General features: G+C 37.0%; 1 protein-coding gene and 1 non-coding gene across 2 annotated transcripts in view; both read left to right on the top strand.

Moving 5' to 3' along the window:
• Window positions 1–26,840, top strand: part of HTR2C (5-hydroxytryptamine receptor 2C) — a 392,965-nt gene that overhangs the window by 29,218 nt on the left and 336,907 nt on the right. The gene's annotated exons all lie outside the window — the stretch shown is intronic.
• LOC118728220 lies at window positions 17,767–17,894 on the top strand. The gene has a single exon (XR_004990829.1). It is a non-coding gene; the product is annotated as a small nucleolar RNA SNORA35 (small nucleolar RNA).

Genomic DNA, 26,840 nt, shown 5'->3' with positions numbered 1-26,840 from the left:
ATCATCTTTTTTCAGAGCACTGAAACAGCCTTCTAACTAATTGCCCCATTTACACATGTGCACTCTCAAATCCATTCTCCCAATTCTTAATTGGTTTTAGAACAAATGCCAAGACCTTTATCATGTTTTATGAAAGGCAGCGTGATCTGGCCCCTATCTACCTCTTCAGTAGCATAGTTTGCCCTTTCCCCTCACCCCCCACATGAATGCTTCAGCTACACTGTCTACTTTCAGTTCCTTGAACACATCATGCTCTCTCCGCTGTTTTGAGTACTTCCTTGCATTTCCTACCTCTCCTGACACTCACATCACCAATTTACTTATATTAAACCTCCAGAGCACAACCTAAAATATATTTCTCCTGGGAACAGGGACACCTTTCTAAGTGCCCCCCCCCCCCCCCCGCCTCCCAAACCTCCAAGACTAGGTCAACTTCTTTTGTTATATGCTCTCATAGATAACGCTGTGTAACTTTCATAGCACTTACCTCAGTTTATATTTATACATTTATGTTTGTGATTAGTTGGAGATTGCCACCTCCTCATTAGCTAAGCAAGCATTTGACACTTACAAATGCCTAGTTTGAATTGTTGAGCAGTCCAACAGGGATTTTGAATAGGTTTTTCTTGCCCTGTTTCATGCACCAAAAACTTCATAGTCAGGTAACCAAATCAGTGCTATGCTTTATTAAACAAGCAAATTCAAAATTCTGAAAACTGAATTATAGCACAACCTATAAAGTATTTAGGATCAAAGCATTGTTTCATGCTTAAGAAGTACAATATATATAATATAGTATAAACATATGACTATATGGACTTCATAGCATAGACATGAATATAATTGAAATGTGATGTTACTGAATAAATACATTACTAAGTGATAACAATTTTAGCTCAGATTTCTTCTTGGCAAAAAAAAAATAAAAATGAATGAATCTTTCTTATTTCTTCTTTAATATGATGATATTGTATTTTATTTTTAATATGTTTTTATTAATTTCAGAGAGGAAGGAAGAAGGAGAGATAGAAACATCAATGATGAAGAGAATTATTGATTGGCTGCCTCCTGCACGCCCCCCACTGGGGATTGAGCCAGCAATGCAGGCATGTGCCCTTGACCGAAATCAAACCTGTGACCCCTTGGTCTGCAGGTCGATGCTCTATCCACTGAGCCAAACCAGCTGAGGCTGTACTTTATTTTAGTACAATGAATTACACTGTTATTTTGCAGTGACCCAGATGTGTCCTAAATCACACATATCTTCCATAACTCTTACATTTTAATATCTTGGTCATATTTCTATTTTTTTACCTGTTAAATATTGACAAACAATTTTAAGACAACACAATGAGTACTAGAAAAATGTTCCTCAAACCTATTATGTATAGAATCATCTGGGGATACTGTTCAGATGTTGATATTAATTCCGTAGGTCCAGTGATGTGCCAGAGACTCTGTGTTATTAACTAGCTCCCAGGTGATGTTAGTCTGGCAGCCCCTGGACTACACTTGGAGTAGCAAGGTAAAAAAGCATAGATTGACAAACTTTCTGTACAGGGCCAGATAGTAAATATTTTTAAAATCTTTTTTTATTATTAAATTATTATCTGTGTACATATTTTAACATTGCCCCCCCTTACATACCCTCCCTCCCCAGAGTTTTGAGTCCATTGGTTGTACTTATATGCATGTATACAAGTCCTTCGGTTGATCTCTTATCTCTCCCAGATCTCCCTCCCCTCCCCTCTATAATTTGACAGTCTGCTTGTTGCTTTACTGTCTTTATATCTGACTTTTGGTTCATCAGTTTATAATGTTCTTTAATATCCATAAATGAGTGAGGTAATGTGGTATTTCTCTTTCATTGACTGGCTTATTTCACTCAGCATGATGTTCTCTAGTTCCAGATAGTAAATATTTTGATGATGTGGACTATCTAGTCTTTTTCAACTACTTAGCTTTGAACTTGTAGCCTGAAGTCAGCCATAGGCAACATATACCAGTAAATACATGGGTGTGGCTGAGTTCCAAGAACTTTATAAACACTGACATTCAATAATTTTTACATAATGTGATATATTATTCATCTTTTGATTTTGGCCAATCATATAAAAATGTAAACACCATTCGCTCATATGCCATACAAAGACAGTCTGGAGTTTGCTGACCATTATGCTAGAGCATAAAATATCAATGGATAACTTTGCTAGAGACGGGAGGTGTGTGATGGGAGAAGTAGGCTCTGAGGGAAAGATTGCAATTGAGCTAGGGCTTGAGGAAGTAAAGCTTTTCTGAATAGAGAAGTGTCAAACAGTGAAGGAGTATAGGCAAAATCTTAAGAGTTTTCCAAACTGAAAGTATAGGAATGTGGTATAAGAACTAGCCTTTTTGCCAAAACCGGTTTGACTCAATGGATAGAGCGTCGGCTTGGGGACTGAAGGGTCCCCAGTTCGATTCTGGTCAAGAGCATGTACCTTGGTTGCAGGCATATCCCCAGTAGGGGGTGTGCAAGAGGAGCTGGTCAATGTTTCTCTTTCATTGAAGTTTCTAGCTCTCTATCTCTCTCCCTTCCTTTCTGTACAAAATCAATTATATATATATATATATATATATATATATATATATATATATATATATAAACTAGCTTTTCTGTTATGAGTTTATTGATACTCGGGGATAAATTTTACCCTGATAAATATATGTCTCTATTTTTATCAAATATTTTAGACTTTGAGAGCATAAATAATATTTTATATACCTACATACCATAAGACAATATTAACATGAAAAATAAAATGTGCCTTAAAAAGAAAAGAACTAGCCTTTCTGGGTTGAAAAGGCTTGAATAAAATGGGGATTCTTTATATGCATATTTAAATGGTTTCAAATTTTAATGAGTTGTGGTATCAGTTGAGCATACATATGAGAATTGGGGAGTGCTTCCACATTTCTGCTGAGAGGAAGAAAGAGAATAAAAATGATTGGGGGCAGGACAGGAAAAATACATTGGAAAGGTCAGGACTCTCTGCAAGTGACTGCAGACTGTTCTCCTGTGAAAGCTTTGTGGAAGCATTTATATCAATGATCAGGGTTTGAAATTCATTGATGAGAAGTGAAATGAGTATCACAGAGCTAGGCAGAGCAAGGCAATCAAGCCACTTGTTCTTTGTTACAAAGCACACAGCAGCCTAAAAAGGAAACTAAGAACTGAGGATTGAAGATTAAAAAGATAGTCTCTACAAATGTTTCAGCATCTGACAGACTTTGCTGATGAGCTACAGAGAAGGCATACATGCTGAGGAGTAAAATAAGCATAGGGGTTTTTTTTAGAAGATGGTTCTATTATTTCTCTGGAAGTGGCATTGGAGTGAGATGATGGAATATTATAAAAAACACCAGAGTTGGGAATTATGAAAGAAGGAATATCAAATATAAATTTAACTCAATCTCAATACTTTTTGGAAGGTTCTACTAATTTTCTTTACATTTTTCAACTCATCCTTTTAAAAAGGACTTTGTCTAGTTCTTTTGGAATAATGTATGTGTCATTGGAATACTGAAAATGAATCAAGATTTTCTGAGAACTTACACACAAAGGATTTCAGGAATTTTTTTTTAGTTCTCCAAACAATCTAATAAATGGAAATTTATTGCCATCACTTATTTGTCCAGATCTCCCCCCAAATAGGAAATGTATCTACCAGTAGCTGTGCTTTAGTCATAGACCACAGGTAAAAAAATGAGAGGGAGAACAAAGGGAGAGTTTCCACTTTTCCACAATAGAAGGAAAGCTAAAATTTTGGTCAGAATATTTTAGGTGATTTTTACATACCGACAAACCATGAAAGGAAAAGCAGCATGATTTTATTAATAGAAATTAGGAAGAATAGGAAATATAGACATAGGAAATTATAAGCTTTTGTTTTGTTTTGTTTTTATTATTCAAAGGACCTATGACCAGGTTTCTTATTAAACGAGGAGATATGATGTATATAGTTCAATATAAACTATCATTTATTGAACATTTACTCAGTGCTAGGCAATGTGCTGAAAATTATACAAATTAATTCCATTTAATTTTTACATTCCAAATGAAAGTGGTTATAATTACCCACACTTAACATGTGAGGCCTCCAGGGCTTAAGTGAATTATCCAGGTTCTCTGGGTCCTATGGACTTGCCAAAGAAAAACTACTATTGTGTAAGTCTTATAATATTAAGTACCTAGTACATATCAAATGCTAAACAAAAGTTAGCTATTGTTGTTTTCTTGCTATTATTGTCACTAACTTTGTTGCCATTTACTTAACTCCTCAAAGCCTTATTTATAATAACCATAACATGGAAATCAGTACAAAATAAATTTGTCAGAGGGATTGCATGAAGCAACCCACTTAAACTTTCTGGCATATAGATGCCACTTAGTAAATGTCAAAACCCTATAAATTTTCTCTTAAAATATATATATAATTTTTATTGATTTCAGAGAGAAAGGAAGAGGGAGAGAGAGGTATAAACATCAATGATGAGAGAGAATTATTGATCTGCTGCCTCCTGCACACCCCCTAGTGGGGATCAAGCCCTTGACTAGAATCAAACCCAGGACACTTCAATCTATAGACCAATGCTCTATCCACAAAAGCCATGCCAGCTAGGGCTAAATTTTCTCTTTTTTTTTTTAAATATATTTTATTGATTTTGTACAGAGAGGGAGAGAGATAGAAAGCTAGAAACATCGATGAGAGAGAGTCATCGATCAGCTGCCTCCTGCACACCCCCTACTGGGGATATGCCCGCAACCAAGGTACATGCCCTTGACCGGAATCGAACCTGGGTCCCTTCAGTCCCCAAGCCGACGCTCTATCCATTGAGCCAAACCGGTCTCCGCTAAATTTTCTCTTGAAGAATGCTTTTTCTTTTCAAATAAGGTAGAATAAGCCTGGCTGGTGTGGTTCAATGGTTGAGAGTCATTCTATAAACCAGGAGGTGATTGTTTGATTCTCTGTTAGGGGACATGCCTGGGTTGACAGTATCGATCCCCACTAGGGGGCGTGCAGGAGACAGCCAATCAATGGTTCTCATCATTGATGTTTCTATCTCTCCCTCTTCCTTCTTCTCTGAAATCAATAAAAATATTTTTAAGTAAGACAAAATGAATTTTGGTATTTTCTATTATTTAGTGGCATGCCTCTGTGTAATGAATTTGACAGTTTGGCTTCTGAAAACCATGTTTCACTAGAAAAAATATGACTGGCTTAAGTGCCTGGAAACAGGAGGGTAAGAGAGATTATGTCTGAAATACTCAGCACATACTTCAAAGTTTCTCAGGATATTTTCCCCTGTCCCATTCATTATTTACTATACTTTGTATCTTTAAAGACTTAAATAGATATTTTAAGTATTCTTATATTTAATAAAATAGTATTATTTATAATGGTATTAAAATATCCTAATTCACTGGGAATATTTGTGCCCCAGTTCAAAAGTTGTATTTTAGTAGTTGAAGCAATGTTGATTAACAGTACAGAAGTGCTCCATAAATGTGTCCAAAAAATGCTGGATGAAAGAGTGAATGAATGACTCATTTCCATTATTACTTACTATTTTTATATCCTTAGATTTCTGCAAAGAAAGTGTCCTTTAAATCAGCTATAAACTTATATCTGTGAATTCATTTTAACAAAACACATCATGTTCCCCTGAATATAAAAGTACAAATTAATTAGTCTTTATTATATTTTATTTTAAAATTATATTTAAAATTGATCTTGGTCCCCTTCAAGTTTAACACACCTTCTTTACATTGTTTGCTCATTGATGCCTTTTTCCATTGAATATTTGTTTTGATGACTTATAGCACTCCTCTTGCCTTTAAAGGGAAAGCCAAGTTTTCAGTTTACAGACAGAGCTTTATGTTAGTGGCTAACAGTGACCTCTGATTCTGAAAAGAGATCATGTGATATTTGTCTTTCTTAGTTTGGGTTATTTCACTCAGCATAATATTTTCCAGGTCTATCCACGCTGTCCCAAAATTCAGTTTTCTGCCAAAACTTTAATTTATGTGATCAGAAAACTGTTCATTGGTTTTGTTACCATGTGGGACATTGTGGATCTTAAGAGCTTTAGTGCAGCAGTGTAGACAAGCCAGGTTGGAGAGGGTTGAGATGCAAAGTAGTGAAGACAACAGGTTTAGACAACATGGTAGATAACATAGGGAAAGTGGGATTGACATTGCTGGTTTTACTTGAAGGGCAGGACTTGTTTAGTCAAGACATGTTGAATTTGAGTTGCCTCTCATAAGGTGACCAGATGTCCCGCTTTTGGCGGGACAGCCTCGCTTTTTAACAATTTGTCCCACATCCCAGGGGAAATTGTTAAAAAGTGGGATGTCTGGTCACCTTACTCTAAGGTGTCCAATGGATGATATATAGTAGGCAAGTGGATAAGAAATTTTTCTGTTTTCTACTTCCATCATAGCCATCTGCCACATAGACAGCACTTTCTTTATTCTGATTTACCTGTCAATACAAACACATCATTTTCCTTCTACTGGAGATTTGCCTCTGGTTTACGTCCTTTTTGATAGTATTCTTTTTAATTTGATATATAATTGACATATAATATCAGAACATATGTTTTCAAAGAGAGTGATTATATGTGAAAAATGTTTACTTGATAGGTTATCACTAAGACGGTAGCTCAGGGAAGGAAGCTATAAAGTCAGGGGGGGAACAAATTAAGAATAGGCAAGATTACTTTGTGTTGTAATGAAATAAAAGTAGTAGCCTCTAAACTCAACATTGAAGATGGAGTTGAATTTAGAATGTGGACAGAGCAAATGGCAAGGTGAGAATAAAATGGATATATCGGGTCTAGTAATAATTAATGTCGTTTTTAAACATTCATTTAAAATCTTGCTTGGCGTAACCTTCAAACACGTGGTATCTACAGAACGTGTGAAGTGCAATTAACAAGTTTTGCTTGAAAAAGTTTGTGTTTGGTTTGGTTTTTGTTGCAAAACTAAGGCTAAGAAGATGGCGGATGAAGAGCATATTCGGCACTGCATGCTTTACGAGTTCCAATTAGGAAGAAAAGCAAGTGAGGCTGCAAAAAACATCTGTAGTGCTCTTGGTCAAGATGCAGTTAGCGCCAGAAAATGCCAGCGTTGGTTTGAGAAATTTCGCGAGGGAAATTTTTCATTAGATGACAAGAGTGGTCGAGGCCGTGTGTCCAATTTTGATCAAGAAGCTCTTCAAGCTCTTTTGGTGCAAAATCCTCAAATTACCCAACAAGAGCTTGCGACAACTTTAAATTGTTCACAAAAAACAATTTCCAATCAATTGCGTGCACTTGGCAAAGTGCAAAAGTTTGGAAAATGGGTTCCTCATGAGCTGACCGACAACAACCTTAATCAAAGAGTCACAATTTGCAGTTCACTCCTCTCTTGTCAAAACCGTTTGCCGTTTTTAGAGCAAATTGTTACCGGAGATGAAAAATGGGTGCTGTATGTTAATTTGAAAAGGCGGCCTCAATGGTTGGACAAAAATGAGGCTCCGCAGCCCACGCCAAAACCTGACTTGCATGCGAAAAAAGTGATGTTGTGTGTTTGGTGGAATTTTAAAGGAATTCTTCATTATGAACTTTTACCATCTAACCAAACCATTACAAGTGCAGTGTATAGTGCCCAATTGGAAAGGTTAGCCCAAGCTTTAAGAGAAAAAGTACCCGCGCTGATTAATCGGAAGGGCGTAATTCTTTACCACAATAACGCACGACCGCATACTGCAAGAATCACTGCTGAAAAACTGCGCACTTGGAATGGGAAGTTCTCCCTCAACCTGCATATTCTCCTGATATTGCCCCTTCCGATTACCATTTGTTTCGTTCTTTGCAAAACTTTCTTCTGGGAAAAAAATTTAATAATGAAGAATGCCTCAAAAATGCATTGACCGAATTTTTTGCGTCAAAATCACAAGAATTTTACAACAGAGGGATTAAAATGCTTCCTGAGCGTTGGGCACAAGTAGTAGAAAACAATGGCAACTATATTGTTGATTAAATTTTGTTGTATTGTTTAAATAAATTCGATTTTAAAAAGTATTAGAAAACGACATTAAGTATTACTAGACCTAATACTAACATAGTAAGATGAATATGTTGATTAAGGGGTTTTGACAATATTTTAGTAGCTCTTGCAAAGAAAAACTCCTGTAAGTACTTAGAAATATGGGATGGGAACTTTCATCTTTGTCTCACAGTTCTGATGCTTTGGTATCTTGCCCTCCAAATATAACACTTGTAACAAGCATTCCCTACCACCAGGTGTATACAGAAATATGTCATGCTAAGGTAGTTATTCAATGTTTGGGACTCTGGTGTGGAGAAAAAATTTTCAAGTCACAACTTTTAAAATCTGATAATATATTTAATGTGATATCTCCTAGCTAGACAACCTTTTAGAGATAGTTGAATTCAGTTGATCACTTCTCAATATTCATAAACTTAGGGAATTTATTTATATGTTAGATTCCCAAGGGAAGCACCAAAGCAAATAAAATAGAAGGAATCAATATCACTTTTATCTAGTTTCTCTATACCTCATGCTACAATCCATTATTTGTTCCAAGACAACTTTCTTTACTGTTACTGCTATCCAACTTTGAATTCTACCATTTAAAAATAATTTTCTTCACTCTTCTCCCACAATTGGCTGATTGAAATTTTTCTATGGCAGAGTCATGGCCATGAGAAGGGCTATTCAATGAATTAGATGAAGAGAAAAGGATAGTAAGGCTTTCTAAAGCCTTCCTGGGAAGGTCAGTGGCAATTTGAATAGTAGCAGTTGGCAGAATATAGATCCAGAAGTTCTGTCTTCATTATATATACTTTATGATATCATGTTCCAGAGGACATAGAGTTCTTAGTTTATTTTCTGAGAAAATTATATAAATTCAAGATCATTATTTTTGACTCTTCAAATTAATAAGTAGTGCATTAAGTTTGCATTAGAACTAAAAATGATGTAACCTAGTGTTTTAAAAAGGAAACTATATTATTAACATACCAAAATACCCTGTCACAAGAAAAGAATGCTGTCCATTGCTCTAAATTGCTCAGTTTCCACACAATTTGCTGTAAACATCTGACTTATAGAAGATTCCAGAACTACATAGTAGTTGATGGTGATACACTGAATTTCATATTTTTTTCTTTCATTTGTATCTCTGGAGTTTATAATAAAAATGAGTGGATTAAGTTATGTGGACAATATACTCTTAAATATTAGATTAATTAACCAAAATAATTATAGAGAAATACTATGTGATCAACACTATGCCAAGAATTACTGGGATTGCAGATAACTTTTGACTAAAATCTCTGACTTCTAGGTTTCTCATAATCTTATTAGTGAGATAGGATTAATTAAAGTAAAACAAAACCAAAAATGAAAGGTAGAATGTTACAAGGAACCAAACACGTGTGCTCTGAGAAACACAGTATAAAAGGGAGGAATCCATGAAGGCTGCATTTCAGAGGGAGAGTCTTCAGAGAGTGACCTTATAAATATATAGTCATCATTATCTCTTCTATCTTATTAAGCAATTTATTTATCATTTTATTTCCTGTGTAGGCACTCACATCAGTATCTTAAACATGGTAGGCACTCCAAAAATATTTGCTGGTTGATATTTCTTGAGGATTGAGTAAAAGCAAGCATAAGAAAGATATGTTGTGTTTCAATCATATGTATAAACAGTCTGTATGACTATGGATAGGTTACCTTAGCTTTAGACCATAGTGCCAATCTGGAAGTATAGCTTGTAGACCCATCCCTTTGAGCACATGTGTCAAACACAAGGCTCGCGGGCCAAATCCGTACCACCAGGCCTTGCAATGTGGCCCGCACCGCGCTGTCATCACTGCACTCCGCTGCGTTTCCATCACAATGACAGTTTATCACTGTTCAGTAAACCATTCAGCCAGTGATTTAGGCTGGATTTTAGATTTTGGCCCCTTCTCTGATTGAGTTCGACACCCCTACCTTAGAGGGTTCAGCAGCACACAGAAGTTAACTCTCACAACACTGAAGAACTAAAGTAAAATTCTGAATGTCTGGAGTGTTCTGAAAACAATTTTGCGTAACTGGTCTGAATCAATTAACCATGACTTATAATACCAAGATTTTATAATGCCAGTAGATAACTTTTCATATTTATATCTGTCAATAGTCTGTACCTTCAAGAGAGTATCTCTACTCTAACTGGTTAACCAATAGTTTCTAAATAAGCCTCCTTTGTGGGAAAAACAGAAATAGGTTAATTAATATTTCTTTTCAATTTGCCATTATCCTAGAATTTTAAGCAGGAAAATATGTAACAAGTCACAGGCAAGCCTCTATATCAGTGGTTTCCAATGTGGGGCAATTTCCAATGTGCCCTCACTAGGGGGCAATTTGATTTTCAGGGGGGCCATTCAACAATGAGTTATTATTATTTTGTTATAAAATCTTTTTTTAAATCTTTATTGTTCAGATTATTATATAATAGATGTCCCTCTTTTTTTCTCCCATAGCTCCCCTCCACCCAGTTTCCACCCCACACCAGGCCTTCATCACCCCCTGTCTGCGTCCAGTGTCCCTAGGAACTGCATACATGCATTTAAGATCTTTGTCAAATCTCTTCCTGCACCCCCCCTCACATCCCTTTCGCCCTGAGAATTGTCAGTCCATTACATATCCATGCCCTTGATTCTATTACATTCACCAGTTTATTCTGTACATCAGATTTTTTATTCATTTTAATTTTAGATTCACTTGTTGATAGATAATGTATTAGTTGTCACTTTGTTGTTCATATTTTTTATGTACACTTTTTCTTCTTCTTTCTCTTCTTAAATAATACCCTTCAGCATTTCATATAATACTGGTTTGGTGGTGATGAACTCCTTTGGCTTTTTCTTGTCTGTGAAGCTCTTTATCTGACCTTCAATTCTGAATGATATCTTTACTGGGTAGAGTAATCTTGGCTGTAGGTCCTTGCTGTTCATCACTTTGAATATTTATTGTCATTCCCTTGTGGCCTGCATAGTTTCTGTTGAGAAATCAGTTGACAATCATATGGGCACTTACTTCTAGGTAACTAACTTTTATTCTTGCTGCTTTTAATATTCTCTCTTTGTCTTTTGCCCTTGTCATTTTAATTATGTTGTGTCTTGGTGTGGTTCTCTCTCTCTCTCTCTCTCTCTCTCTCTCTCTCTCTCTCTCTCTCTCTCTCTCTATATATATATATATATATATATATATATATATATATATATTATTGATTTTGTACAGAGAGGACGGGAGAGAGATAGAGAGCTAGAAACATCGATGAGAGAGAGTCATCGATCAGCTGCCTCTTGCACACCCCCTACTGGGGATATACTCGCAACCAAGGTACATGCCCTTGACCAGAATCGAACCCGGGTCCCTTCAGTTCCCAAGCCGACACTCTATCCATTGAACCAAACCGGTCTTGGCAGTGTGTGGTCCTCTTTGGATTCCTCTTGTTTGGTGTTCTCTGCACTTCCTGGACTTATAAGTCTATTTCTTTCACCAGGTAAGGGAAGTTTTTTGTCATTATTTCTTCAAATATGTTTTTAATATTTTGCTCTCTCTTCTTCTTCTGGCACCCTCATAATTTGGATATTGGTATGCTTGAAGTTGTCTGAGACACTCTTTACACTATCTTCATATTTTTGGATTCTTTTTTCTTTTTGCACTTCCTGTTGGTTGGGTGCTTTTTGCTTCCTTGTATTTTAAATATCTGACTTGATTCTTGGAATCCTCTGTATAGTATTCTTTTAGTCAGTGTATGCTTAATATTTGACTGGTCCTTTCTTTTTTTTTTTTTCTTTTTTTTTTTCATTCTCACTAAGATCCTTGAAAGTCTCACTAAGTTCCTCAGAGGTTTCTAGAAGATTCTTGAGTAACCTTATAACTGTGATTTTGAACTCTACATCTAGTAGTTTGCTTTCTTCTGTTTCTTTCATTTGTGACATGTTGGGTTTTTGTTTTGTTTTTTTCTCTGCATTTTGCTAATTCCCTGTGTTTGTTTCTATGTATTGGGTAGCTACTAAGTCTCCTTGAGTTGAAAGAGTGGCCTTGTGTAGTAGGTGTCCTATTGGGCCCAGTGGCTCAGCCTCCCAAATTACCTGAGATGGAGACTCTTGGTGTACCCCTTTGTGGAATGTGGGCACAGTCTTATTGTAGTTGAGCCTTGATTGCTGTTGGTATCACTGGGAGGAATTGACCTCCAGGCCAATTGGCTGTGAAGACCAGCTATGTCTCCAATAGAATAGCTGCTGTGAAGGAGACACCCTTATGGGGTAGGACTTGCTTCGGTGGGGCTTTGGTGATCACTGAGACTGCCCCTTGAGTGTATCACTTATGGATATGTAGAGTTGTAATCTGGTATGTTCTCACACTGACCACTGGGTATACTTGCTCTTGGATCTCCAAGAATGTGTAAAGTCAGTCACTGCCTGTAGCCACCCAGCAGGAGCTACAGAGAGATCTGCAGATTCCTCCTCTTTGTATGGGGTTTGGAAGTGCCCAGATGAGGCCCAGCTGTGAAGTAATGCAGGCTGGTGCTGGTTTCGGGCTCCCTGACCCAGCTGCAGCTAGGTTTACAGGTTGTTTTAGGCTGAGAAAGGACAGGCCATCATATGCAAAAGCTGCTGCACACAGTTTGGGTGGTGTTGTAAATTGAGCAGGTGGGGTCTCAGGGAATCACCAGGGTGGAGCCAACAGCAATGGCTGCCAGTCAACCCTGCACCAGGGAGGTAGCAGCACAGGAACAATGACCACTTGGAGCACCTCCGCCTGGAAGACACTGCCCCACATTACTGCCCTGATGCCAGACAGTCCAATTTCTCCCAATATGTGTCTGGGTCTCCCCAAGTCTTTCCCCGCACTGAAGCTCAGAGCAAATGGGAGCTTGCATCTCCCACCTGATTTTAAAAAGTGGCACACCCAGGTGCCAGTCCCTTTCTACTCCTCCACATCTCCTACCAGTCTCAAGGAGCTTTCTTCTTGACCTCTCTAGTTTTAGTACTTCCACTCAGCCAGCTTTCCCATGGCACTGTATGGTAGTTGTTATGCATTTTAGTTATAATTTTGACATGGCTAGGGGATGCAGCAAGTACAGGTGTTTACCTATGCCTTCATCTTGGTTGTCTCTGACAACGAGTTATTAACAGTGACATTTTTGCATTTTTGCATTTCTTATGATTCTAAGGGCCTCATTTACAGTATAGAAATATGTATTGTGGCATATTTATGCATTTCAATTCTCTATTATATGTTTTGAAACTATTTGTTATTTTTTCATATCACTTCCTATTATTATATTTTAAAACAATTTCTTAGTGATTGCTTCCTCAATACTTCAGCTGTCCTTTCATGCTTTTATTTTTCTCTTTCATGAATGTCATGTTCTTTGGAGACTCGTTTAGACCAAGTTAATGGGGCCTTTTAGGCTTCTCCCACGTGAATAGGAATTCACTTTTTTTAAAATAAATCTTAATTGTTCAAATAAAGATTTCCCTCCATTGCTCCCCTCCACCAGGTTCCCACTCCACCCTCTGCCCTTTCCCCACATTGTCCTTATCCATAGGTGCAGTTTATGTTCAGTCTCTTCCCGCAACCCCCACTCCCCTTTTCCCTGAGAATCGTCAGTTCACTCCCCTTCCATACCTCTGATTCTATTATATTCAACAGTTAATATTGTTCATCAGATTTTTTAATTCCCTTGGTTTTTAGATTCACTTGTTGATAGTTAGGTATTTGTTGTTCATAATTTTTATCTTTATTTTCTTCCTCTTCCTAAAGAACCCCCTTTAGAAATTCATATAATTCTGGTTTGGAGGTGATGAACTTCTTTAGCTTTTTTTTATTTGTGAAGCTCTTTATCTGGCCTTCGATTCTGAGTGATAGCTTTGCTGGGTAGAGTATTTTTGGCTGTAGGTTCTTGCTGTTCATCACCTTGAATATTTCTTGCCATTCCCGTCTGGCCTGCATGGTTTCTGTTGAGAAATCAGTTGACAATCGTACGGGTGCTCCTTTATAGGTAACTACCTGCCTTTCTCTTGCTGCTTTTAATATTCTCTCTTTATTTTTTGCTCTTGAAATTTTTTTTTTCTCTTGGAATTTTAATTACTATGTGTCTTGGTGTGGTCCCCTTTGGATTTCTTTTGTTTGGGGTTCTGTGCACTTCCTGGACTTATAAGTCTAATTCTTTCACCAGGTGGGGGAAGTTTTCTGCCACTATTTCTTCCAATATGTTTTTGGTATCTTGCTCTCTCTCCTCTTCTGGCACCCCCATAATTCTGCTTTGGTTCTCTTGAAGTTTTCCCAGAGGTTTCTTACATTATCTTCAACTTTTTGGATTCTCTTGTCTTCTTGCTTCTGCAGAGGAGTGTCTTCAGGCTCTTTATGTTCCAAATCTTTGACTTGATTCTTGCGATCTTCCATCCTGTTTTTAGGATTCTGTATAATATTTTTTTATTTCAGACAATTTATTCTTTATTTCTAGTTGATTACTTTTCAAATCCTTATAGTTCTCATTTATTTTATTGGCCTTTTCTAGGAAATTCTTGAAAAGCCTTATAACTGTGGTTTTGAACTCTATATCCAGTCACTTGTTGTCCTCCATCTCTTTTGTTTGTGATCTGTTTCCTTGTCTCAGCATTTTCACAGCTTCCCTGAGTTGGGAGGGTGGCTTTGTGTGCTAAGGTATCCCATATGGTTCAGTGGGTCAGCCTCCTAGTTACCTGAGGTGGATACTCTTGGTGCACCCCTTTGTGTACAGCCTTATTGTAGTTAAGACTTGATTATTGCTGGTATCACTGGGAGGAACTGACCTCCAGGCAAATTGGCTGTGAGGATCAACTGTGTCTATGCCGGGAGACAGCCTTATTCGACTAGACTTGGAAAATTGCAAAAGCCTCTGTACTCAGCTTGGATGGGGAAAGTTTCAGGGTGGAGCCTACAGCCTTGGCTTCCTGTCAGCCCCACCCTATGAGGTTCTTGAGTCTCAGTGTTCCTCAGTGTCCTTTGGTACTTGCTGCTTTGGTACTCACTGCAAACAGCTCTGAAAGAAAGGTGCCCTTGAATTTTCGCCCACTACCAGACAGTCTAGTCTCTCTCCCAATGAGCCCAGAACTGGGGTTCAGTGCAGTTGGAAGTGGGGTTGGAAGTGGGGTTTAGTGCATTCTGGAGCTTTTGTCTCCTTCTGCTAGGGCAATCCAGCAGCACAGTTAACAGTCCATCAACTGCGCGCAATGTGCATGCCTCCGGGACTCTGGTTTTTGCCCCTCCCCTGAGTTTCCGCTTTACAGCCCAGATTCCCTCCATATGAGCCTGGGTCCCCTGGGTCTTGCCTAGAACTGGGGTTCAGTGCAGTTGGAACTGGGGCTCAGCACAGTCCGGAGTTTTTGTCTCCTTCCCGCTCGGGCAATCTAGCAGCACAGTCAACAGTCTGTCCTCTGTGTGCAATGTGCATGCCTCCGGGACTATACCTTTCTCCGCTCCCCTGAGTTTCCACCTTACAGCCCAGATTCCCTCCATATGAGTCTGGGTCCCCAGGGTCTGGCTTGAAACTGGGGTTCAGTGCAGTCTGGAGCTTTTGTCTCCTTCCTGCTAGGGCAATCTAACAGCACAATCAACAGTCTATCCCTTGAGCGCAACTTGCATGCCTCAGGGACTCTGCCTTTCACCACTCCCCTGAGTTTCCACCTTAGATTCTAGATTCCCTCTGTATGACCCTGGGTCCCCAGGGTCTCGCCCAGAACTTGGGTTCATTACAGTCGAAACTGGGGTTTAGCACAGTCTGGAGATTTTATCTCCTTCCTGCTAGGGAACGCTAGCCAGACATGCAGCTGCCCCTTCTCTCCAGCTCCGTCCTCTCCCCACACATGCAACGTGTCTCTGTACTTTAGGCTTTTACAGCTCCTCTGATTTTCCTTCTGGTTTTCTCTTTCCTTCTGGTTGTAGAATTTCCAGTCAGTCAACTTTCCTATAGTTTTGGATAATGTCCATTTTGTATTTTAGTTGTATTTTTTAAATTGTTGTGTGAGGCTGCAGTTAGGCATTTACCTATGCCACCATCTTGGTTTCTCCCAGGAGTTCACTTTTTTAATAGTAAGAATTATATGTCACAGGAGGGGCATCAGGATTTTATAGATGCTTATGTGGGATATGGCCAACAAAAAGGTTGGAACCACTGCTCTTTATGCACTTTAATTTTTGGAGTTTACTTTTTGTGGTACTCTTAAAATGGGTACTACTTACTTTTAAAGTGTTTTCTTTCTCCTCATTTTTAAAAAACCTTTAGCCAAGAAGGGCCTAGAATATCACCTGTGGTTCTCTTATTGCTATGAAAGTTCTGGTACTTAATTCCATTCTGTTTAAAGTGCCTAGGAAAAGTTCTAAATCTCTGCATTGGTAAAGAAACTTCCTCATCTAGGGAGAGCAGGCAAGAAAGAAATAGAACATTTTATAAGCATTGTATTGATAAAATTTAAACATTTCTGAAAGAACTAATCATTTGAGGAATTGTGAATCTACTGAATTTCAAATGTATTATTGGCAAAGTGTACATTTGTGCAATTACTTAGAAAAAAGTTGGTATTATATCCTAAAATTGAATTATTAATTGATTAATAAATTATATCAAAGGAGCCATGTTTGGTGAGATAATAATTGTGATTCACATACCAAGGGTTATAATTAATCCATCTGTATGCACTTGAGGCCAGACTAATTCCAGGATGGCTGGACACCCAGATGGGCATTATTTGGTAAGCCTAATCCAAAACTAGAAGGATTGTGGAAAAGGCTTGTTTTAATCAGAACGATGTACATTTAGAGTAGTGTTTGCTTCATGGAATAACCAATTACTTTATGAAACAAAAAATAAAGAAAGAAGTAATAATTATTTTCCAGTGGTTACTTAAGGTGCAAGATTTTTAATGATAAACAAAATAATGTGGTTGGAGAGCACATCAAATGGAGAGTTTTTTACTTTGCGCATTTGGGAGAATGTGAGTTCCTTCCACATGCACAGGAAAAGTGTGTCTGTCATTCATATAATTCAAGGGTAATGATCTTACAAATTCTAATCAGAAAACTTTAGGCAATTTTACATAGTTGCATTTAGCATTTAAGCTAACATAACCAATTACGTATAAAGCAACTTGGCTTTTGTAAGGAAAAATTATAAGACCAGTAGAAAAAATGTAGAATCATTAACTAAAAAGAAAACACCCAATTTTTTTTAAAACTAAATTCCTCACAAATAATAATTTGAAAGACAAAGAGAAGTGCCATTAACAAGAGGAGAGATGTTTCATTGTGATACCAGCTAGTATTTATTGTACATCTACTAATGTCATATGCTGGACTGAACTATGCAGGTTATTTCTTTTAATTCTTACAACAGTCAACAGTTAATGAAATAGTTATTATTGATTCAATTTAATATATGAGGAAACATAGGCTAAGAGGGCTTATGTGAATTTCCAGAGAGCCACAGCTAGTAAGTTACAGACTTGATGATTCTAAACTCACATTTTCTTCCCTGAGGCCGACCCGTGTATGCAGTAGCCATGCTACGTGAATGAAGCAATGGGTCCTGAGATGTTTCAAGTCTCCTATCCACCCCCCTCCTCCAAGCTGGTGCTTCTGCACAGAATGCAGGGTCCCAATCCTAGCTCTGCTTTTCACAGCACTGGCAAGTGACCCACTGGTCTCCTCCTTGACCAATTGGGCATCAAGCAGTGCAAAAGTAAATCCCTCCGTAAGCTGGGAGAGTCATTCTGTGGGCTACTCCTGCATGCAGGTGGGTACATATCTTCTGGGTCCCGGGACCCTGCCTAAGAAAGTTGAGGGGGTGAAAAGATTAAGCAAACAGCTGAGTATCTATGACTACTAGATAAGGGTGACAATATCTGTATCAGGTTAAAAGCAGCTATTCAAAAATATTGTCATCATTATTACATTATCACCACCACTATTACTAACTGCTCTTGGCAATTTACATTAACCCACTTAGACTCAAGGTCCTAGGACAAAAAATAAGGTTGACACTACTGTAATGACCTAAGATTGCCATGATGGTTACATTACAAGATAAATTCATTTATGTTCCCTGGCAAATTATTCATTGTTAGTAAGATAGGAGAGATAAGTTGTTTTCTCTTTTAGATGTGATAAAAATGAGATTATAATTATCTTGCAGATGTTGACTCCTGTGTATTTTATTTCCCCACAGTCCTACAAAGCTTCCTGGCAAATGAGCCTTCCTGGCCTCTTAATTCCCTACATTTAACAATCTGTTTAAATCTAGTACTGACTGAATTCCTTTTCCAATTATTTTATAATGTAGATCTACATTCAAGACACATTTCTGGCTCTTCCTTTTCTTCATAATATCTTTGAATACTCAAGTCCACACTAATCTCTGTCTCCACTACAAACTTGGCAATAAACAGTCTTTCATTTTTTAGTATTCATTTATGTTATCCTATTTGTTAAGTTGTAAACTCTTAGACAGCAAAGACTCCATATTCTGATACATCTTACTACTTACTATAGCACCCAGCCTTGTGCCTTGCATAAAGTAGAAGCTCAATAAATAATTACTGTTGGATAAATTCATGTAAGTTATTTATGAAGTCAGTCATTTACTTTTATAAGCAGAACTCAAATGAAGCTCTAAAAAATTGAATACCATAGTTTTAACATGATATAAAATATGGCACTGTTTTATGTGGTAAATAAAATTAGGACTGAAAATTCATTTAAAATCCAGAAAAGATTAGTTTGTGAGAGATGAATTCATTATAACTTATTTAAGTGGAAATAATTATTTTAAAGGGAGACCTCACACGTTTTTTAGTCCTAATATTATGGATGGTAAACTTGCCTTCTTAGAAATATATTTAGAACCCTCAGCCAAAAAGGATATTAGGCTATAGGTCTAACCTCAGTGTAAAAAAATATACACAACTTGCAGTTCATTATAACCTTACTAATTTTAGACAATTGAGTTGAAATATATCCCTAGAAAATGTATATTAAACTAAATAAATTTTTGATTGAAATACAAAACCCAGTAAAAAATATGACATACTTCTCCTGACAATTGGCAAGGACCATTAGAAAGACTTCTTCAATGCAATATCTGTTTTTAAGTTATTGTTTTTTTTAAACTATCGTCTTTATTGACACCATTGAACCAAGGACGAAAAATTTGAACATCAAATATGTGGGTGATACAAAATAGAAGTAGAAAAGATTAAAAAAAAATAGTAGAAGAAGAAAAAAGAAAAGAAAAGAAAAAAATAAAATAGAAGTAGAAAATGGGTCATGTGCCTCTTTTTAAACTGCCTTGTCTTTAGGATTCAGAAACTGGCCTCTTTTTTAAAATAAAATAAATATTTTCTTCCTTAGAAACATGGTAAGAAGGAGTATACTACCTTGTGAATAAGTGTGGTATTATGATACAATTTTATTATTTTCCCCTTATTATTTTAATGCAGAATAGATGGTCTGAAATCCCCCTACATCTCCCCAGCCACACATACAATGAGTGGCCAGATTATTATGATCTCTGAACTCATAATAATCTGGCCACTCAATGTATATCCTATATAATAAAAGGCTAATATGCAAATTGTCCCCTTGACCAGGAGTTCGACAAGCAGTCAGGTTGGCCAACTGCCCATGTCCCCTCCCCCTGGCCAGGCTGGCTGGACCCCACCCATGCACGAATTCATACACCAGGCCCCCAGAGATCATAATAACCTGGCCACTCAGTGCATTTTACACTGAATACAAGATGTGGTAAGGCAGTCTTTTAAATAGATTTTTAAAACTTAATTTATTAAAATTACATATGAGCCAAGGACAATAAGGGGGAGGGAGCATTAGTGAGGAGGGGTGGGGGATTGGAATGGGGGGTTGAGGACAAATATGTGATACCTTAATCAATAAAGAAATTAAAAATAAAATACGTATTTTCTGGAGTATGACTTTTGAAAAGAAAAAAAAAGTCAACCGAAAATCTGGGGCAAAAGACCAAAATTGCACAAAAATTACTTGCAGATCTTGACAGCAAAGTAAGTCTTTTCTTTGAAGTGGAGGGTAGTCTTATACAGCAAATATAGGTCTAAACCTATGTTTTAACTGTAAAATTAGGGGGTCGTCTTATATGCTGGAAAATATGGTATCTGGCATACACCCCCCAAAAAATAATAAATAAATAAAATAATATAGCTGAGGGGCTTGTCTTTGAGGTCCATGTGGGTAGGTGAGAATCTGTCAACATATGTCTGTTCTGAGCATTTTTCCTAAGAGCAACATGCTATTTTGTACCCCATGTCATTATTTTTGCTTTTTACACCCTTGCTGGTATATTTTATTTTACTTGAAAACTTTGAGGATGGAAAAAGTATGATTGTTTAGATTCTCTCATTATATAAAAACAGTTTTTGTGATAGACTATGAATTCGTAGTCTTTGATAAACATCTGCTTAAAGAATATAGTACTCAAAAGAAAAAAAAGCAATTTATCTAAGAATTGCTTTTTCTCTCCTTGTATTTACTCTTTTGCCAGCTTGATGAATTTGTATTGCCTATGTGTTCTTTGTTACTGTTGAGACAGCAAATTTTTATCTGGAGCAGATGGTGTAACTGACATTGTTCAAATGCTTAGCATTCATTCTGCTGCAGGGAATTTTTATCGTTGAATTTCTAATTTAGCAGTATTAACTAATTGAAAGTATGAGCTATACTGTCTGGGATGTCTAATACATATATATATATATATATATATATATATATATATATGTATATATTAGATGTCTAATATATATATATATATATTTATAGTGGCCAGATTATTATTATCTCTAAACACATAATAATCTAGCCATTCAGTGTGTATATGTATATATATATATTAAAGGCCTGGTGCATGAATTTATGCATGGGTGGGGTCCGGCCAGCCTGGCCAGGGGGGAGGGGACATGGGCAGTTGGGCAGCCTGCCTGCTGGTCGAACTTCTGGTCAAGGGGACAATTTGCATATTAGCCTTTTATTATATAGGATATACACTGAGTGGCCATATTATTATGCATTCAGAGATCATAATAATCTGGCCACTCAGTGTGTGTGTGTATGTGTGTGTGTGTGTGTGTGTGTGTGTGTGTAAAGATTTATTTTATTAAGTTAATATATATGTACATAGCATGATAATGAATAAATGCTATAAAATTTTAGTCATTAATTGTACATGTATTTATCATGGACTTTGCTTGTTTCCTTTATTAATGTCTCCATAATTTATCCCCTTCAAAATTAAAAATAATTATGTGTCTCAATGCTTTTTGGATAGAATGTTTAAATATAAACCTATTTTTAAACTTCAAATGTAAACACTTTTGTCTACAGTGCCCTACCTTACATAGAAAGCCAGAATAGTTCATTTTTTTTACCATGAGGAAAGAATTAGAGAATGCCATTTTTTCACTCTTAGCCACATACTCAATACTGGAATGATTAAAACTGGACCAATAAATGTTTTATATTTAACACAACTTTTAAAACTAAGGAAATGAGTGAATATTTATAAAAATACAACAACTTTTAAGAATAGCAGAAGTATTCAGTATATAGAATTTCACATGTCATGGTTTTTCAGTGATTACTACTTTTAGAAATAATTTCACTCACTATAAGGTAAATTGTAAACAGTATCCCATAATTGGACAGCAACGGAATAATTCTAATTGATCACATGTTGAGCAAGTCAACTATTGTTAGAGTGACCATACATTCCAGTTTGTCCAGGATAGTCATAGTTTATACTTATTGAATAAATATTAATAACACTTTATTTGACTCTCAAAGATATCTGTTTGAATGCTAAATTACATTCTTATTCTATCTTCATGCACCCATATAAACCTAAGAGTTACAGGGTGAAATGCATAAAAGAACTATAAGCAAATGGTCCTTACCCAAAGGAGCATGCAATTCATGACACAAGAAGTATTACAAAAATACTCCATAATTCTTTGTTTTAAATTTCCAAATGTGTGGGAATTCAGAAAATAGAGAAATGGATATGGACTAGAGTGGTTAAGGCTAGCGTAAGTAGTTGCTCTGCTAAAGAATCTTGCATACAGGAGGTCACATTGACAAAAAGTTCCAGAGATAGAAATAATTATAATTCACAGTTGATCAGTCAACAGTGGAAATGACTGAACAGAAAGAAGAGTATGGTGGAAAGAATAATTGACAAGGACTTAGACATTCTGTTCTCTTGTCCTAGCTCTGCCATTGGCAAAGTTTGTCATTGAGTAAATTACTTCTCTCTTTTGACAGTAGTTCCTTCATCTATAAAAAAGCGAGTTAACTAGATTCATCCATTCACCAGTTATTTATTGTGAGATTACTTCCATTACTCTGTGCAAGGCACTCCATGGAAGAACTATGCAAATGATCTCCAAAGTTCAATTTCTGCTCTAACTTCTATGGCAATCACTTTTATTCCCAGTGTTCCCAGTAACATAGGTATAGCCTGTTTGGTATCATGGGCTTCTCTGTCAGAAATGAACATTTCTTGCAGGTAAGTGAAACCAAGCCAGCAAATATTTGTTGTGTTAAATTGGTTTGAAACATACTAGCAAGTGCCCTTTCCTAATTGGTTTGGGATCATATTTTCTTTTCCTGTGATAATGATGTAACCCCAGAATGGTAGGTGGTTTTTCCAGGAGAAGCTGGCATAGCCATTATGCTACTGAGGCTACAGCTGACTTAGCTGAGAAGCATGGGAATTGTGCACTGGTCTTTGTCATTCTCACAACTGAGGTCTGTTTTCTGATTGTTCTGCCACTCCAAACCATGTATAGAGAGAGAACAGGTTGAGAGGGAACAATAAAATAGCCTCATGAGAGTTCAATACTATGTAGAAATTAATAATTTAAGAACAGAGTATATTTATTATAATATTATACCTTTAAATAGGGATTTAACAGCATCTGCGGCTATCCATTTTTAAAACAGATTTTTTATTGAATTTTTTGGAGAGAGGGAAAGGAAGATGGAGAGAAAAACATTGATGTGAGAGTGAAACACTGATCGGCTGCCTCTTGCACACCCCCTACTCGAGATCAAGCCAACAACCATGGACATATGCCCTGACTAGGAATTGAACCAGCAACCTTTCCGTGCACAGAAAGAAGCCCAACCAACTGAGCCACACCTGCCAGGGCTGTGGCTATTTATTTTTTAGATGCAGAGACATAAAATGTTATATTCTCTGAGACTTTCGATTAGTAAACCTATACAGCAACTGTATTATAAATAGAATCCTTGAACCACTTTAAAAGTGATTATATGTAATATGTGTTTTGATCATTATGTGATACTAGTGGCCCAGTGCACGAAATTCATGCATGGCATGCCTGGGGTTTGGGGGGGTGTTCCTCAGCCCAGCCTGAATCCTCTCCAATCTAGGACCCCTTGAAGGATGTCCTACTGCCGGTTTACAGGGATCGGGCTTAAACTAGCAGTCAGACATTCCTCTCACAATTCAGGACTGCTGGCTCCAGCCACTCACCTGCATGCTTGCCTGCCTGATTGCCCCTAACCACTCTGTCTGCCAGCTTGCTTGCCCCCAACTGCCCCCCCCCACCAGCCTGATCATCCCCAACCACCCTCCCTGCTGGCCTGCTCACCCTCACCTTCCCTTCCCACTGGCCTGCTCAAACCCAACTGGCTTCCCTACTGGTCTGCTTACCCCAACAGCCCCTGCCATCCCATCCTGGCCTGATCACAACCCTCCCCCCCCCCCCGGCCCCTGTAACCCAAGGTCCCAGCCCCTCCTTTTTAATTTTTATTTTATTTTACTTTTTTCAGCACCTCCTTGAGTAGAGGCTAGGGCTGGCTGGAAGCTTGGCTTCCTCCATTGCCAAGGTAACCCAAGCCTTCTGCTTGCTCCAGCTCTGTCACCGGGTGCCATCTTGGCTGGGTTAATTTGCATACTTGCTCCTGATTGGATGGTGGGCGTGGCTTGGTATAGCAGAGTGATGTTAATTTGCATGTTTCACTTTTATTAGTGTAGATTATCTCATTACATTATGTAATAATATGTCAACTGTTTCAATAATATTCTAAGGGAAGAATGAATATTCTTTCTGATTTTTTAAGATTTCTGGTTTTGCTTTTGCTTGAGCAGCTAAATGAATATTTACTTGGTACATTATTTTTATTATGAAAAGAAAAACAAGCTTCTCTTGTTATCTTCTGATACTGTTGTAATTTAACCTAAATACTTTAATCAAACTTTTATTGATTCCTATTCATGTGATAAAACAATATGAAATAATATCTCAAATGTCATTTAGTGATTGTAAATTTGCAAATGTTGTTAAATTTCATTTATAAATTCTTTGAGGAATGTGCTTTTTAAAGAAAAAACATCATGATCAGAGTTTGGATGGACATGTCACGCTTGTTAGGGGACTCTTAGCCTTTCTCTGTCACAATATAAGTAATCTTTCCTGGTTATTTCAAGTAATATTTTCAATCTAAAATCTAGGAGGCAGGTGCTCACGTGTCCTCATCCAGGCTTGAAAAATACAGGGAGGAGGACATGGTGGCAACTGTCACTATGATTAATTTCCTTGGGATAGACAATTGACCAGCTGGTTGTAATCAATACTTTGTGAACTCTCTCAGATCAGTGAAACTGTTACATTAAAACTCCTCAAAGTAGAAGAAATATTTTGAATTTTAAAGATTTTGAAGTGCAAGTACCTTTTCCATGTCATTTCTTCTAAACAACACAATTAATGTTTAAGCCATGTGTTTTACACAGATTATAATGTTGCAATGATAAATGTATATCCAAAAGATGATAATAGTAATAAAATGACAGATTCTTTATTTTAGTTTTGTAGAAAACTTGTGTAATGCTTCATTAGAAAACTTTGTAGAATTATAAATAGATATGAGAAGATTGATATATGATTAACATATTTTACAATCTTCTTGTCTTTGAGTATGAACTGTATTACAGGTTAATCATAAGCCAGCAAACAAGAATGTTTTTAGGACTCCATAACTCTCAACATAGATATGTGAAGTAACTGTGGTATACCATAATAGCAAAATAATAGTAATTATAAAGTAAATATAATTATAATTGAAATAAAAATACACCATTAATTTCTTTATTCAATAAATATTTACATAACACCTAATATCTACAAGGTATTTTCCATTCAAAATCTGTCCTTAATGATAATCATTTCAGCTACTTAGTAATGGAAGTACTGTAGTATTATCAATTGTCTTATAGATAATGCATCCCTGAATCATGAAAAGCGGGACCAGATGTTACCACTCTCTAAATTTCTTAAATGTATCTTATACTCTCTTTAAATGGAAAGATGGAACACACATATTATTAGGAGTTATTATTGAGTAGGAATAATTAAGGGAAGTTTCGTACATGACATTGTTCTCTAAACAGAGGTGAATTACACTCCATTAGGAAGTAGAGCATTAAAGGCTTTGTCAATAGCATCTTATCATTTGCAAGAACCCCTATAAAATTTTTTCCCACATTTGTTGTTGTTATTTTATTTATTTATTTATTTACTGATTTCAGGGAAAGGAAGGGAGAGGGAGAGATTCAATGATGAGAGAGAATCACCTATCACCCCCTGGGGATTGAGCCTGCAACCTGGGCATGTGCCCTCACTGGGAATTGAACTGTGACCTCCTGATTCATGGGTTGAAACCCAACCACTGAGCAACACTGGCCAGGCAGAATTTTATCCACATGCTGATCTTATGAGTCTCAAATTTTATTATAGAGAAGGTGAGTGTTACAGTGTTTGTCCAGGCTATGCCATGCCACTATTAAGCTTGACAGTAAATATTTAAAAGTTGTATTTTTTGTAACAAAGTATACATATTTAGAAATTATTGAAACTCTTTATATTTCAATGATAGCAAACAAAACATCTTTTGAAGTCTATGCTAAATGCAATGAAGACAAACACAAATCTTGTGCACTCAAGTGGTTTATATCCTAGGGGTAGAAATATCCTAACAACCTTTTAAAAGTAGGACTCTTCTACCTTATGCATTTGACCATCATCTTTCATTTTATTATGCTTTTTGTTTTTTCAACTCAAAATATTAAGAATACATTGATAGTAGATTTTCTGCTTATGTAGATATTACCTGAATACACTGATCTGTAAAAATGGAGATATTCTCTAACATAAAACTAATTTCTGCTTTTTGCTGAGTCCTTATCCTATATAATAAAAACCTAATATGCAAATCCACTGAATAGCAGAACAACCCATCACTATGACGTGCACTGACCTCCAGGGGGCAGATGCTCAATGCAGGAGCTGCCCACAGCCCAGAGACCCCAGGTCGGCCAAGGCAGATACCAGCAGGGGTCCCCCAAATGCCCCAGCTGTTGCCCCGCAGATTGGCCCTGATCGCCGGCCAGGCCTAGTGACCCTACCCATGCACAGATTTTGTGTATCAGGCCTCTAGTATTTAATAACAAAACCAGGGCCCTTGTACTCTGTTGGAGGCTCTTATGATGTTGGTACCTTGGTTAGTATATTCTCATTTCTGACTAGCTCTTATATTTAAGTTTCTGCTTGTTTTATCTAATTGATTAGCTTTTGGGGGAAAATATTGTCATTCCAAACTTAATTATATATAGTCATCCATATAAGAGCAACAAAAGAAAATGGAA

The sequence above is a fragment of the Pipistrellus kuhlii genome, unplaced genomic scaffold, assembly GCF_014108245.1.
Source record: "Pipistrellus kuhlii isolate mPipKuh1 unplaced genomic scaffold, mPipKuh1.p scaffold_m20_p_29, whole genome shotgun sequence".
In the NCBI taxonomy this organism is placed as follows: domain Eukaryota; kingdom Metazoa; phylum Chordata; class Mammalia; order Chiroptera; family Vespertilionidae; genus Pipistrellus; species Pipistrellus kuhlii.
Note: the sequence above shows the minus strand (reverse complement) of the source record. Positions and strands in the feature narration are given on the sequence as shown.